We start from the raw sequence: 15,488 nt of genomic DNA, 5'->3' as shown, positions 1-15,488 counted from the left end.
TATTCATAATTTGAAATAATCTATGCAAGTCAAATGAAGATCAGATAAAATGATTGATTTTCTCAGAAAATACACTTTTTCAGGAGAATTAGAAGCTAAAACAACATTTACATTGTAATAAAGTGTCTGATTCCTATTTTATTTTATTATTTTATTTTACTTTATTTTCGTTTATTTTATTTTATTTATTTTATATTTTATTTTATTTTATTTATTTTATGGTTTAGGTTTTATTTCATCATCATAAATCCACTAGACCTGGAGCAAGGAACCAGGGGGCCTACAGAACTGCAGCGAGAGTGGGGGGACTCTGGGCTATTTCAAGCAGGTGCGGGTGGAGGGGCGCTCTCCTGAGCTATCTCCTGAAGGTCTGGAAGTTCAGATAAAACATGAGTTAAGTGGCAGTCCGGGTGGCTCAGCGGTTTTGCGCCGCCCTCAGTCCCAGAGCCTGATCCAGGAGTCCCGGGATCGAGTCCCACGTCGGGATCCCTGCATGGAGCCTGCTTCTCCCTCTGCCTGTGTCTCTGTCCCTCTCTCTCTCTCTCTCTCTCTCTAATAAATAAAATTTAAAACAAAACAAAAAATGAGTTGGGTTCATCAGATCGGTCCACAGTCGGCAATGGTGATCTTCTTGCTGGTCTTGCCGTCCCTGGACCCCAAGTGCTCCGTGGCTTCCACGCTGTTCATGGCCTCCTTGACCTTGCCAAAGACCACATGTTTGCCGTCCAACCACTCGGTCTTAACGGTGCAGATGAAAAACTGGGAACCGTTCGTGTTGGGTCCAGCATTGGCCGTGGACAAGGTGCCAGGCCCTGTGTGCTTCAGGATGAGGTTCTCATCATCAAACTTCTCCCGGTAGTTGGACTTGCCGCCAGTGCCATTGTGGTTTGTGAAGTCCCCTCCCTGCACATAAATCCCGGAATAATCCTGTGAAAGCAGGAACCGTTGTAACCAAATCCTTTCTCCCCAGTACTCAGAGCATGAAAGTTCTCTGCTGTCTTTGGAGCTTTGTCTGCAAACAGCTCCAAGGAGACGCGGCCGAGGGCTCGCTGTCCATGGTGATGTCAAAGAACACGGGGATTGGCCATGGCTGGACCGCAAGGGTGCCTCCGGGGCGGCGGCTTCTGCAAGGCCTTGTTCCATTTTTGTTTGTTTGTTTGTTTCTTTGTTTGACTGATGTCAGCTTTTAAACCTCATAGCCCTTTGCACTCCACTTTCCCTTCTGTCCCATATCTAGATATACTAGTTAGAAAGTTTGGGTGCTACCTCTGGTATGGTAGGTAGTTCAAACCACATAAGCCCTTTTTTAATGCAAGGAAACACTTATCAGAACTCAACTGTGAATCACTCGTACCCTTGTTATATACATGCATTTGAATGTGTGTGTGTATATATATACGGTATATATCAAATAGCTCCCAAACCAGAATCTTTCTGAATGGGGAGACATCATAGAATTGTTAATGTAAGTAACAAAAATTTTATTGCCACTATTATTAATCATTAGTTGAGGTTTTTGGCAGTTCATTTAGTGAGAAAGACTTTATAAGTACTCAAAGAATTGTTGTATTATAATCTGGGAGTGGGGGAAATATTAACTATGGCATAAGCAAATGTGTACTTCAAATTCAGTTTATCTACTTATAGAAGACTTTCTTTTTTTTTAATAATAAATTTATTTTTTATTGGTGTTCAATTTGCCAACATACAGAATAACACCCAGTGCTTATTGAAGACTTTCTACTCATGCATCTAAAGTTTCATACAGGGGATCCCTGTGTGACTCAGCAGTTTGACACTTGTCTTCAGCCCAGGGCCTGATCCTGGAGTCCCAGGATCGAGTTCCGCGTCCAGCTCCCTGCATGGAGCCTACTTCTCTCTCAGCCTGTGTCTCTGCTTCTCTGTGTGTGTGTGTCTCTCATGAATAAATAAAATCTTTAAAAATTATAGTTTTATACATTTTTTTATATTATGACCAAAGTTTAGTATTAAATGCCTGTCTGGGTATGATTATGTTGCTGTTGATATCAGAATCCACTGGTTGTCTATTCAAAACAAACTTGTAACAGTCCCTATAAAAGGAGTTGACCTCATAGAGGATGAGATGGCATGTGCTAACATTTCAAATATAATGAAGTAAAGAGTATCACTGAGTAAAAAAAATATAGAGAAAGAAGATACCTATTTTAAAAGGAAGAATCTGGAAAATATTAATGGAGAAAATGAAATTAAGCTTGGTCCTTGAAGTTTGCTTAATACTTCAGTGGGCAGAAATAAAATATTGACCCAGGAATTCTTGGCAAGAGGAACAGAAAAAGCTTAAGTGGAGAGGGAGGTCAAGTGAATGTCATCCTCGCACACAATGAACAGTTGTGTATATAAATGTGAAATTATAGGTGTTTTTAAGAGCAACATTTAAGTAACTGATATCTAGAAATAAAAATTCTCTGATTATTTACCCATGTTTATCTGATAGTGTATAGTTCTGAGGTCTAACATCACTATCTCTAAAGACTACAGCATGATTGATTTGGTATAGCAAATCTTGAGAAAATATAGTAATCATATTGTGAGCCTTTAATGAATTAGTAGAAACAACACTTTTGGAATGTACACAATTTTTTCTAGGAACCTTGACAATTAGTGAGAAAGGGTTTATAGCACAGTAATTATACCATAAGGTTAGCAAATTAAATAAAACTTATATTTAGATTCCAGAATCTCATGAATGTATTTCAGTAATAGTGGCTCAAATTTGAAAAGCAGAAAAAGAAAATAAAGTAATAAATTGTGACAATTATTATTTGTGACAAAAATAAAGGAATACGATGACAATTGACATTAATGGAATGAGGTTTGAACAAGAATGAAGTCATAGCGGATTATATTAGGGCAAGATAACAAGTATGGACCACCACTTTTGAGGGCAAAGGACACAGTCATGTGTAATAAACAATAAAGGATAAAAGATGCACACACATTGGATAGCCAATATCTAGACATTTTTCTGGGTTTCCATACAACATTTATGTTGCTCACTTATTTTCTCCTTTATTGTAATAAAAGTTTATATTTTATTCAATGCCTATCACAATTTTTTACTTTGCTTTTTAATTTATTCATGAAGTTTAATATTAACACCAATACAGGCATTTCTTTTTTTTTCCTGATCTTTTTAATTTTACCAGAGTATTATGCATATGATTAGTGCTTAATATAAGCTCTGTTATATTGTTCATTATCCAACAATAGAAGTTAATTTTCTACTCTTCTCAATTTTCCTTAAAGAATAACACATTTCCTCCATTAAGGCATTATTTACATTAAGAATAATTCATAGCTAAAACATCAGAGTCTTAAAAATATTGTGGTGTTCTACCAAAATTAATGAGACTTGAACACATCTAAAGGATTTGGCATCTATACTATTTTAATTATTTTAATATTTTTGAGTATGTATTAAGAATTACAATTTAGATCATTACAGAAGCTCTTAGAATTTAATAAGACGTATTTCCACTGAAATTTATATCTACTATTTCATGTCATTGATGAACAGAATTTAGCTTGGTTGAACTGCATATTCTCAAAAAAGTTATTTGATCCCTCATTACTTTTCCACATCAGCAGATGACAACTTTTGATACCAGTTAAAGTTTCAAAAGATAGAAAGTGAACTTAAATATTTATGGGGAGTTCAGTCTACTCTATAAAATTTTGTACAAGAATTTTGGATCCAACTGTAAAAGAATGTCTGAGAGGATTTAGTTAGAATAATTGCATATGCCAAATAGATTTTCTGTATGCCAAGGATATCAGTATTGAAAGTAATTTCTTACTTGAAAAAAATTGGAGCTCAATATAATATAAGGTGGATTACATTAAAAGAAAAAAACATCTAATTTATCATGTATGAATATATAAGTTCAATTAAATTCTAATAAATACAAGATGACACAAAGGAAATTTATGTAAATAAATTATCCATAAAATCTGCATTAGGCTGTTAGAAAGGAAATATATTTATTCAAAATGACACTATTGCTAAGCTACATGGCTTTAATGAGAGAAATGAAATACAGAAACTGTTCTAAAAATGCTGTGCAAAGCTCTTCAGAGGGTGTGAAAATTACATTTATGTCTCTGTGCTATTTTTCTCTTTGTCTTAAATACGGTCTGAAACCTATCACTGTTTTACCAAGAATTGCATTTTGCTCATTTTTTGCTCAACAAAGAGGAAACATTTATGATTTTGCAATAATACTGTTTCTAATTTCAGACAGTTCTTTATTTCTAAAATTTTTAAACGACTTTTCAGTGAAGATTGCATTTGCTTCATGCATATATGAAAAGCTAGGTTTTACAATGTTACCTTAATTCTTTTGATATGATAATGTGAAGTTAATTGTATCCCTTTTCAGCTATTGAAAACATTAATATCATTTCCTGTTAATGTGAACAGGTGGGGAGAAGAATTAGCATATTCACTAATTAGATTTTATTTGCAATTTTATTGTCAAGCACCATGTCTTTATCTTCTAAGTTTTTAATGAGAGACTCTTTTAATAACATTTTTGGCTTATAGAAATGTGTTTGAAGTTCCAGATATATTTGAATTTCCTGTAACTTCTTCCCTTTCATGGTAAGCTGAAGAATAATTAACATATTCTTGTGCTTGTATTCATAAGAAAAGAGTAAGATAAGTTAATTTCTTTATGTTTGTTTTTAATAACAGTTCATTCTCTGTTACAAACCTAAGATGATTAATCTCTTGTTTACTGATAGATTCATTTTTCTCCACTGGTTTGAATTACACGTTCTGATAACTATAACCAAGAAGAGCTTCCTCAGATTATCTCTACATATCAATCAGCAATGACATTTTTTCGTGCTTAAAATGGTCATATGCAGGGCCAGTAACACAATTTGCTACATGAAAATGTGGGGTACCTTGCTCACAAATTATTAAGAATTCCAAAATGGCAAAACAGAGTGTTAAAGAAAGAGCAGTGTTCTTCTAAGCATGGGACTGTGTGTGGCTGCATAGATTATAGGTTGATGAACTTGGCCCTGGCTAGACACTATGACACAATCAATATATCATAATGGCTGAGCTTATGGCCTCATTCCGAGATCTTAATTCTATTTTATCAATTTTTTAGCTATTTGACTTTGGACAAGTTACTCTGCCTCAGTGATTTCTTTTTGTATAACCAATTATAAAATCTAATTTATGCGGTGTGTATTTAAGAATGAATAAATTAAAACATGTAATAGATCAAAGAATGGTATCTGATATCAGTAAGCTCTCAACAATATTAACTAATATTACTTTTATATGAATCAGCTATAACTGGTGGGTTAATTCCTGTAGAAAACCCTTTCTCACATTATTTCCATAAAATAGCACCAGCTCTTTTTGTTGCCACTTATATTTGGTACCAACCTTTTTTTGTTGCCCCTCTGAGAGCCACTAATAAGAGTGAAGAGTGAAAATCAAAACAAACACTTCAGATTTAAAGATTTACCTTAGCATAGTTTTCTATTAGTCTGGCATTTAAATTTAGAGGTAGAATTAAGATCAATTCTTTGTAAAATCTGTATATCTAAAGGACATACAATCTGAAATTTCTTTTTTTTTAAAGATTTTATTTATTTATTCATGAGAGACACACACACACACACAGAGGCAGAGATACAGACAGAGGGAGAAGCAGGCTCCATGCAGGGAGCCCGACGTGGGACTTGATCCTGGGACTCCAGGATCACGCTCTGGACTGAAGGCAGGCACTAAACCCCTGAGCCACCCAGGGATCCTCAATCTGAAATTTATAAGCCAGTTATGATAATCTATTTTTACTATTTTCTAAACATGAGTAAATAAAAATATAATTGTATAATGTATATATGCTTATATTAAGAGATTTCTGAATTGGCAATATATATAATAAATGAGTGTGCATTTGTGTTAATTGGTAGTCTCAGAGCATTCAGTTAGACTAATCAAGAATTTATTCATCCAGTATGGGCATGGTCAGCTAGAATTTAATCAGAATGTCTTCACTCAAAAGGTGTCTTCCTCAAATATTTCTACAATCCATATCTTGAGCTCAACATCAGCAGCTTTACCAAATACAATAATGGATGTTAGAAGTGGATTCCCATTGGTAAAATGATTAATTTTAAAATTACGTGTTTTGTTTAAAATAGTTTCTAGAATTTCCACAGTCTTGCATGTTTGAGGCATAAGAATCAAATGAACGCCACTCTTTACACTGACAGAGACTATCTCCTTGACCAAACCTCACTCAGACTCCTTAAAGGCTTTTTATCTACTAAGCCTCAGCTTTGGTCCCTATTCTTGCTGGACCTCCAGAGTCTAGTTATAGCAAGAATTCTACTAAGTTAGTTTAGCAAGAATCCTTACCCGTGATATCTGATCATTCTTGGTATCAGATCAAATGCCTAGCTCCTACTATCTCCCAAGTGATATTTGATCACCCTGGTCTGACTTCAGCAAGAATCTTATATCAATTTGCAAAAAATCCTCTTCCTTAGAAGTTTCCTGTTAGTAATCTTCCATTCACTGAGCTTCTGTCACCCAATGTGCTCCTTGGCTGTAAAATCATACTTCTGGTTTTAACAGAAGCTGATCCCAATCTCAGTCCTCCTATTGCTGTAGTCTTGATACCTATCGAGTGATGCTGAATAAAGTCTTCATTATTATTTTAAAAAGAGTTAAAATAATTGTTTTTAATAGTACTAAGGGATAGTACCCTGAACTTGATCTCTAAAGGGTTCTGAGTTCAACTACAGTATAGACAGTTCCCTGAGTCTGCAGAGTTGGCTAGACTAATCCTATCTCTAGATTCTTTTGTCATGCACCTCAACCAAGTTTTTCAAGGAGGGTGCTTTTATAGCTACATAAAGAAAAAAAAAAAACAGGTGGGAGTTTATTCTAGATGACGGAAGGGGGGATAGAAAATTTCTGCCTGTTTATGAATAAGTGAAATATAGCAGTATAGAGTCTAAGATTTCTTTCCTTTTCGACTGGTAATGAAGTTAACTTAGGAGTGACTAACCCTCTGGTACCTCTAATAATTAATAATTACCAAATCTTAAGATCAAATCTTAAATTATCAAATATTAAGAAAAAACCTTATCAATTTGTAGCAGTATCTTACAAATTAACATTTCAGCTTTCTTTTAGGATTTTTATATCAATACAATAACAATTCGGAGTAAAAGTTGTCAGAACACATATTCTAAATTTTGGTAAAGAAAACATGATTGTCATATCTTTATTACTAGAGAAGGGTAGAAAAGTAATAATTACCAAAAATTCACTAGGCTTTTAAATATATTAGCCTTATAAGTATTATTTTTCCTTTTAATGAGGAAAATAAAGGTAAAGGATGTTGAATATCCCCATTTTTTTTAAAAAGGTTTTATTTATTTATTCATGATAGACAGGAGGTGGGGGGGAAGCAGGCTCCATGCCAGGAGCCTGACGCGGGACTCGATCCCAGGACTCCAGGATCGCGCCCTGGGCCAAAGGCAGGCGCCAAACTGCTGAGCCACCCAGAGATCCCCAAATATCCCCATTCTTATCATATAATTAATAAATAACTAGAACTAGGATTCAAATCAGGTATAAATAAGAACAAAATCTAGGTGGCTGTGTTTCTGTTATTACTGTGTGTGTTTGCTTTGTTTGCTTATTGTTTATCTACTTTGAGGCTTCTTTAAAGAAATATGGGATAATTATAGAAATAATCCTTGAAGAATTATAAGCCTTGAGATAATCCTTATGAAAGGTACACCAGTTGCTTATTTAAATAATTATGCAGAAGTTATGTATGTTTGGTTGATTATCGGGCTTAACACATAAATCAATATATTTATCAAGAGTTATCATGCCTTTTTGCCTTTTTTTTTAATTTTTGGTCATCACATTCAAGGAATTTTATTTTGTGAAAATTTTTACCAGTTTTAAAAAAAAACAATTCTCACCAATAAATTTCTCCTAGAGTAGCAGCATTATGAACCTACTTCTTATATTTTTTTCTCACTGTAAAGTTTTTCACCTAGAAGATTCATATTTGCTGAATAACATATGATATGCATTATAGTTAAGGTTTCAGGAAAATAACCCATAAGTGATAAAATAGTTATTTGACTAAAATTTTCACAATGAATTGAAATCATGAGGTCTTGAAAGCATTCTAGTCCTGTATCCAAACTGACTAATTAAAAAGGAAAATAACTTTTTGATCTAAAGGAGTTCGCATATCAGATTATTAGATGGGATTAGAAATAAATCAATCATCAGAAGTAACAAGCTGAAAATAAAAAAAAAAAGTGGAATCTAAAAATTAGAGTTAAAGTCCGGATGTGCTTTGTAATTGACATTCAGTTTATTTATAAACATTACTATTAAATATTACCATGGTTAAACTAATTATTAGCCATTTATTCACTGATTTTTTTATTCACTGATATATTCTAAGATGAGAATTCAGGATCATAAAACCAATCATTTATTTTTTTCAATATCTAAACTACTAAGTATTGCTTGGTTTGGCCATTAATTGTATAATTTTGGAAACCTTTCATGGGTAATTATTTAAGAAACCTTTCATGGGTAACTGAGTGTGTATTCTATTCTAAAGTAGTTTTAGGGGCACCTGGGTGGCTCAGTTTGGTTAAATATCTGCCTTCGGCCCAGCTCAGGTCATGATTTCAGGGTTCTGGGATCCAGCCCCATGTTGAGCTCTCTGTTCAGTGGTGGTGCTGGGTGCTCTGCTTCTCCTCCCTCTGCCCCCTGCCTGCTCATGCTCTCTCTTTCCCCCTCTCTCTGAAATAAATAAATAAAATGTTTTAAAAATATATAAAGTAGTTTTAAGCTGTTAGACTATGAAGATGAGATGATTGGACAATTTAAGTTTATGAATAGGATGGAAATGGACAGAGTTGAGACAACTTGTTACATTTGGTATTTCAGAGACGCCTGGGTTGAGTGCCTGCCTTCGGCTCAGGGCATGATCCTAGAGTCCTGGGATCGAGTCCCACATGGGGTTCCTTGCATGGAGCCTGCTTCTCCTGTCTCTGCCTTTCTCTGCATCTCTCATGAATAAATAAATAAAATCTTAAAAAAAACATTTGGTATTTCAGACATGTACAGTAGCAAAGTTTAATGAGTATGAACAAGACTTACAAGCAGAGGTTATGTCACAAAGTGCCTTGTAAATCATGTTATGTTGTCAAGCTTCATCTTGTAGTACAAAAATGATTTTATGAGACAGTCACCTTATCAAGAAGCATACATTTCATCTATATTTGTGAAAATTTAAATTAAGTGGCTGATGAAACAAAGCTAAGTTCTTTTCTCAAATTAACAGTCATAAGATGAGCAGTCATGATTGTAGGCTGGTTCTCCCACCCTCAAAATATGACTTCAAAGGTTGTTTCTATACAACTAGAAGGTAAGAAAAAGTAATTCAGGGCAAGTGGCTTTGGACAAATCACCTACAATCACAATCAATTGATCAAACCTAATCATTGTGTGAATACATATGGACAGCTAGGAAATAATATATGTTGCTTCTAAAAGTTAAGTGGTGGTTCTGTTATTAGAAGCCCAAAGGAAGAAATAGACACTTGGGAATGATTAATAGTCTTTTCCTAATATCTCATTAACAATACCAATTTATCAAAGAATAGACAGAAGAGGTGCTCTGGTTAAATTTTTGAGACACCGCCATAGAACCCTAGAGGCTCTGGAAAATACAAATTTAGACCATTAACAAAGATAAACAACAGTACATTTATGTCTCACAGTGGACACTCTAGCAGAGTTTCTCAACCTCAGCACTATTGACATTTAGTGCCAGATAATGCTGTGTGGTCGGGAGCTGTCCTGTGCTCTAAAGGTAGAAGAAGCATCATTTACTTCCCCTGTTCCATTTTCCCCATAGAACAGCACACCAGTGAGGATCTGGTGAATCAGTACTGATGTGGCAGTCATCTCACTAATGAGGAAGCCCTGAATAAAGGGCCGGGACTATTTTAGGGATTCTGGGAGTGGAGAGAGCATAAGGGCAGAAGTCTAGGAGTATAAAATCACTGGGTACTGAGTCAAAGTGGGAGAAAACTGTCTTCAAGTTCCTCCTTCTCCTTATATAAGGGGGTCTCAGTGAAGGTGCCTTAAGAAGAGCTCAGCTCAAGTTCTCAGATGAAAAGTTCTAAGAATGCGGGTTCAAGGGCTAGAAATGTAAATATTCAAAGGATATGATAAGCCAGGGGTGTCTGAGTCCTTAACTAGACTTCCTTTAGAGACTGTAATGCATTGTCTGTGTACTGAGTCTGGGTGGGGAAGGCAGCTTTTCCCCATCAAGTCTGCTAGATTAAGTCTCTAATTGCTTATGATCAAGCCTGAAAAATTATATATAGGTTTTTTTAAAAAGAGGTGGATTCTTCAACTAGACAGATACAGGAAGGAAATATTTGTAAAAGAACTTGTACCTAAAATATATAGAGAACACCTAAAACTCAATAATAAGAACACAAACAACTAAATTAAAAAAATAGACAAAAGATCTGAATAGGTGCTTCACTAAAGAAGATATTAGGTGAAAGACAAACATATGAAAAGATGGTTAACATTATTTGTCATTAGAAAATGCAGATTAAAATAATGACATATCCCTACACACTTATTAGAATGGCTAAAATAAAAAAATGATAATAGCAATTGTTCAAAGATGCAGAGCAACTAGAACGCTCATTCAGTGCTGGTGGGAATGGAATTGGTACATCCACTTTGAAAAACTGATAAGTTATTGCATACTACATCTGAAATTAATGATGTACTAGATGTTAGCTAATTGAATTAAAAAAATAAATAAAACAAGCAAACAAGAAATCCTGTTTGACAGTTTCCTTCAAAGTTGAACATAGTCTTACTGTATATTATACATCCATTGTGACCCTAGTTATGTACCCAGTCATTTGGAAAATTATCTCCACATGAGAATTTTCTTGTGAATGTTTACAGCAACTTTATTCATCATGAGAAATTGAAAACAACCAAGATGTCTTTTAACAGGGAAATGGATAAATAAACTATGGTATACCCACATAATAAAATATTATTCAAGAATAAAAACGAATAAGCCACAAGCCATTCAAAGTCAGGTCTGAATCTTGAATGTCTATTACTAAATGAGAAAGCCATTCTATAAAGGCTATATACTGCATGGTTCCAATTATAAGACATTCTGGAAAAGGTAAAACTATTGAGATTATAAATAGATCAATGGTTGCCAGGGCTTCAGCAGAGGGCTCGATATATAGAGTATAGAAAAATTTGAAATTGTGCTTAGAATTTTGAAACTATTTTGTATGATTCATATTGGTGGATACGTGGCAGTAGCCATTTGTCAAAACTTAGGGCCCTTCATAGCATAAGGTATGAAAGTTGATGCATACAAATTAAAAATAAATAAAGAGGCCAGATGGAATTCAGAGTGTGATGAAAAAATCTAGCTATATTTACTAATGTATGGTGCAACGTACCTGAAGAGAGTGGAGAAAATGGTGCTAACCTAAATTCCTTTGGATATGAATATCATCTGTAAAACTAATGGCAAGATGACTAAGCTCTATGTAACTGTACAAAAGTAAATAAAGTTGTCCCCAAAGGGTCTGGGCTAACAATTCTGGAGCCACTATATATTTACACTTGAATCGAACACTTAAGTAGATGGATGAATAGAGGGAGCCAGGATTTTCACAATTCGAGAGGTTACAGACAAGCAATGTGAGAACACTAGATTGATCCATGTGGTAACAGCATTGGAGACATATCTACTAATACCAATAAACAAGTACAAAGACTTAATGGAAAGATGTGTGAATTAAGGACTGAAGCAATAAATATGTAAGAGGATCCCAGAGAAATGGATAATTTCAGATAGTTAAAAAGTGCTGAAAAAACAAACAAATGAACCCACAGTTATGATGGGGTTGTGTCAAAGGCACATAGGACTGAAATGAGTTTCCAATGACTAAAGCTGTAACAGCTTAAGAAACAAAATAAATAATATAGTAATGAATTCTATTCAAATTATAAAATAAATACCCATGGGTCAATACTAATATAAATAAATTATTAAGTAAATATATTTGGAGAAGAATCAAGTCTCTCATGCAGAATTCTCTCAAATTATTTGTGTATCTGCTCTCTTTCATAAACATTACAAGTTTGTAATTCTACTCCTTAATTTGGGCTGCACAGAGTGACTTCCTTCCATAGAGTCCAGCATGATAAAGTGGGAAATTAATGACTTTCCAGTGGAGAAACATGGAAAGCACTATCTCAGCCAGTTGATCAAAGTTAAGATTATCAGTGACAAGCCACATTAATAGTATTTATCTGATATCATGTAATCAAAAGTATGTTGCCTAGATGAACTTCCACTAAAAAAAAAAAAATGAACTATGAACTATGTCTACTCATGAGAAAACATAAGAAAAAGTCCAAAAGAAGAGAATCTACAAATACATGACCATAAAATTTTCAAGGTCATAAAAACCTGTCAAGGTCATCAAAAGATGTCATTGCCAAGAGCACCCTAAAGAGACATGACAACTAAATGTAATCTGGTATCAGAAGTAGGAATCTGGAGCATAACAATGAGATTAGGTAAAAACTAAGGAAATATGAATATATTATAAACTTATTTAGTAATTATATATGTGTTATATCATTAATTGTATTGTACCATACTAATTTAAGATGCTAATAATAGGAAAAGTAGGGTGTGGAAAACGTTAGTAATTTTTCTGTTTATATAAAGTCATTTAAAATTTTAAAATAATAAATGTTTAAAAAATTGTCAGAGGAAAATCTGTCTGGTACAAAAAGGAACAATCTAGATCTCAGAGGTTTTAACTGATTCCATTTAACTCAAGAGTAAGATACAGTGCTAGAAATTTCATTTAATTTTTATGGTTCTTAATATTTAATTTCTGGTTAAACAAAACAATATGATAGAGGATTTTTCAATGTGAAAAGATACTCTATATTTTGAAATATTATCATTCCAGGATCAAGTCCCTCCTTCTCCCCCAAAATGTAACATGAAAATAGTAATTGAAATCTGCTTGGATGCTTCTGAGGTTACTATCCTCGAAAGAGGGAACGTAAAGATATATATTGTGTATTTTTCCCAGGGTACCCTTTGGCATTCTATAAAAAGATGTCCTTGAAGAAAGATTTTAAAACTTTCAATGACTTTTTCAAAGCAGGATATCTTGAAGTAGCCACTCTGAGTGACAGCTGAACACAAATTTCTGACTACAAGAAGAGGAGTCATGTTCACAGTACATAAATATTCACAGAGATGGTATCTTTAAATAAACTTGCAAATAATCTGACAGTAAAATGTATTTTTATGTTACCCAGTGGAATTAAAGTGAACTCTTTTCCTTTCCATTTTCTTTCAGTGAGTTTTAAAGTTTTTTTTTTCCAATATCAGCATCTGCTACATTGATGTATATTTTCAAAGAAACTGCTTGATAGTTTTAATTGTCTTTATACTGGTCTTAACCAGGTGGTTGAATTCTGATATATTTTTGAGTCATAGTTATTTTTCTTTGCCCTTTACACCTTATATATCTATATTTCTATAAAATCCAGTGCCATTGGTTAGATATATAAAAGTAATTAACTAATTATGCCACTATATGTGGAATGCTAGTGCATCATTGATATGGTTATCAGATCTTATCAACAGTTTTACTCTATTATAGTCCCCAAATATACACAGAATCTGAAATAGCTTGTGCCTCTATATTTAGTTCTTGAGCTTACAAATAAGAGAGGACTTCTACATCAGATCACCATAGATTAAGAGGGATAGGATTCACCCTCCTGCTTGGAGCTCCTACTTTCCAGGCAAAATATTAAAAATAAAATATCTTTGGTTTTCATGCATTGGGTAATAGACAATGCAGGAGAATGAATTTGGGGAAGGATGAAACAAATGGTACTAGTTCTATATTTGGGCAATATGGCTTAGAAATTGCTATCAGGCTTCAGTATGAAGAAAGAGAATCAAAGAAGAGCTCAGAAATCTTACTAGTTCAAGAGATCAATCTGAGTCTGGGAAATCCAAGTCATATGGAATTTGTATACTGAAAGAAAAAATGCTACAGAAGGAGAGAGGGAGACAGAGGGAAAGAGAGGCTTCTCTCAAGATTTTTGCCAAGGATTGATCAGTGTCTGAGGGTGAAGAAGCTATACAAGGCCAGAAATCTAACCACACAAGAGGAGCAAAGGAAACAATCCCAGGTGCTTACATAAAGTGGAGATGATTTCCTGTTCCTATTCGGAGAGAAAAAACAACAACAACAACTATAAATCACGGAAGGATATTGACTCAGTAGTGCCAAAAATGAGTAACAGGCTGATGGCTACTTGGGTCCTATAAAATGAAGCAAAAAAACAAGCTTTGAAGGAAATACATTATGTCCAAGAAGTTTAGTGTATCTCAGAACAAAACTCAAAAAGACTTTTGGAAAAACAGAAATATCTAGCAGCCAGTAGGGTAAAAGTCTAAAATTCACAATATCCAATTCCTAATCCAAGTTAAGCAGGAATTCAAAAAGCAGAGAAATATAAACCCTAATGAAGAGAAAAATCAATACAATCATTGCTAGAATTAGCACTATAGATCTACTACACAAAAATATTCAAAGATTTATTATAATTAAAATTCATATGTTCAACAATGTAAATGAGCATATTAGGTAAATGACAAGGTAAATGACAAATTGAGCATATTAATAAATATTGAAAATAAAACATTAGTAAAATTAATTTTTAAAGATGGGAAGTATAAGATCTAAGTAACATATACTATATGAAATAAATAAAAGATTAAAAGCTTCAGGAAATAATAACATGGTAAGATTAGTGAACTTGAAGGTAACCAATAAAAACGATCTAAAATGAAATAGAAAAGAAGCTGAGAATAGGTAAACAATCAAGAAGACATGGACCCACTTTAAACTGTCAAATATATGTATAATTTGCATTTTCCAAGGAAAATAAAAATATTTGAAGAATTAATAGCTGTCATATTTTTATATTTTATTAAAACGTAAACCAATACAGCCAAATTCAGCAAAGCCCAAGTATAAGAAACACAAGCTGCACTATGTTACATAAAATTAAATTCCTTAAAACCACTGATAAATAGAGAATGTTAAAAACAACTAGAGGAAAAAGAAATATTGCAGAGAGAAACAAAGAAAATAATTATTGCAGACTACTTTTAAAGTCAAATCAAAACAGAGAATCTTGGAATGATGTTTTTATTACTAGAGAATAAAACTTAAACTAGATTATTATAACCAGCAAACATCTTTTTCTCTTTTAAGAGTAGCAGAAAGACTTTTTCAGATACACACATGTTGAAAGA

The 15,488-nt window shown here is 33.7% G+C and overlaps 1 pseudogene; it reads right to left on the bottom strand.

Moving 5' to 3' along the window:
- Positions 1-597: 597 nt before the first annotated feature.
- On the bottom strand, positions 598-10,027 carry LOC129502383 (peptidyl-prolyl cis-trans isomerase A-like; annotated as a pseudogene).
- Positions 10,028-15,488: the final 5,461 nt, after the last annotated feature.

Source organism: Nyctereutes procyonoides, unplaced genomic scaffold (genome assembly GCF_905146905.1).
Source record: "Nyctereutes procyonoides isolate TBG_1078 unplaced genomic scaffold, NYPRO_anot_genome, whole genome shotgun sequence".
In the NCBI taxonomy this organism is placed as follows: domain Eukaryota; kingdom Metazoa; phylum Chordata; class Mammalia; order Carnivora; family Canidae; genus Nyctereutes; species Nyctereutes procyonoides.
Note: the sequence above shows the minus strand (reverse complement) of the source record. Positions and strands in the feature narration are given on the sequence as shown.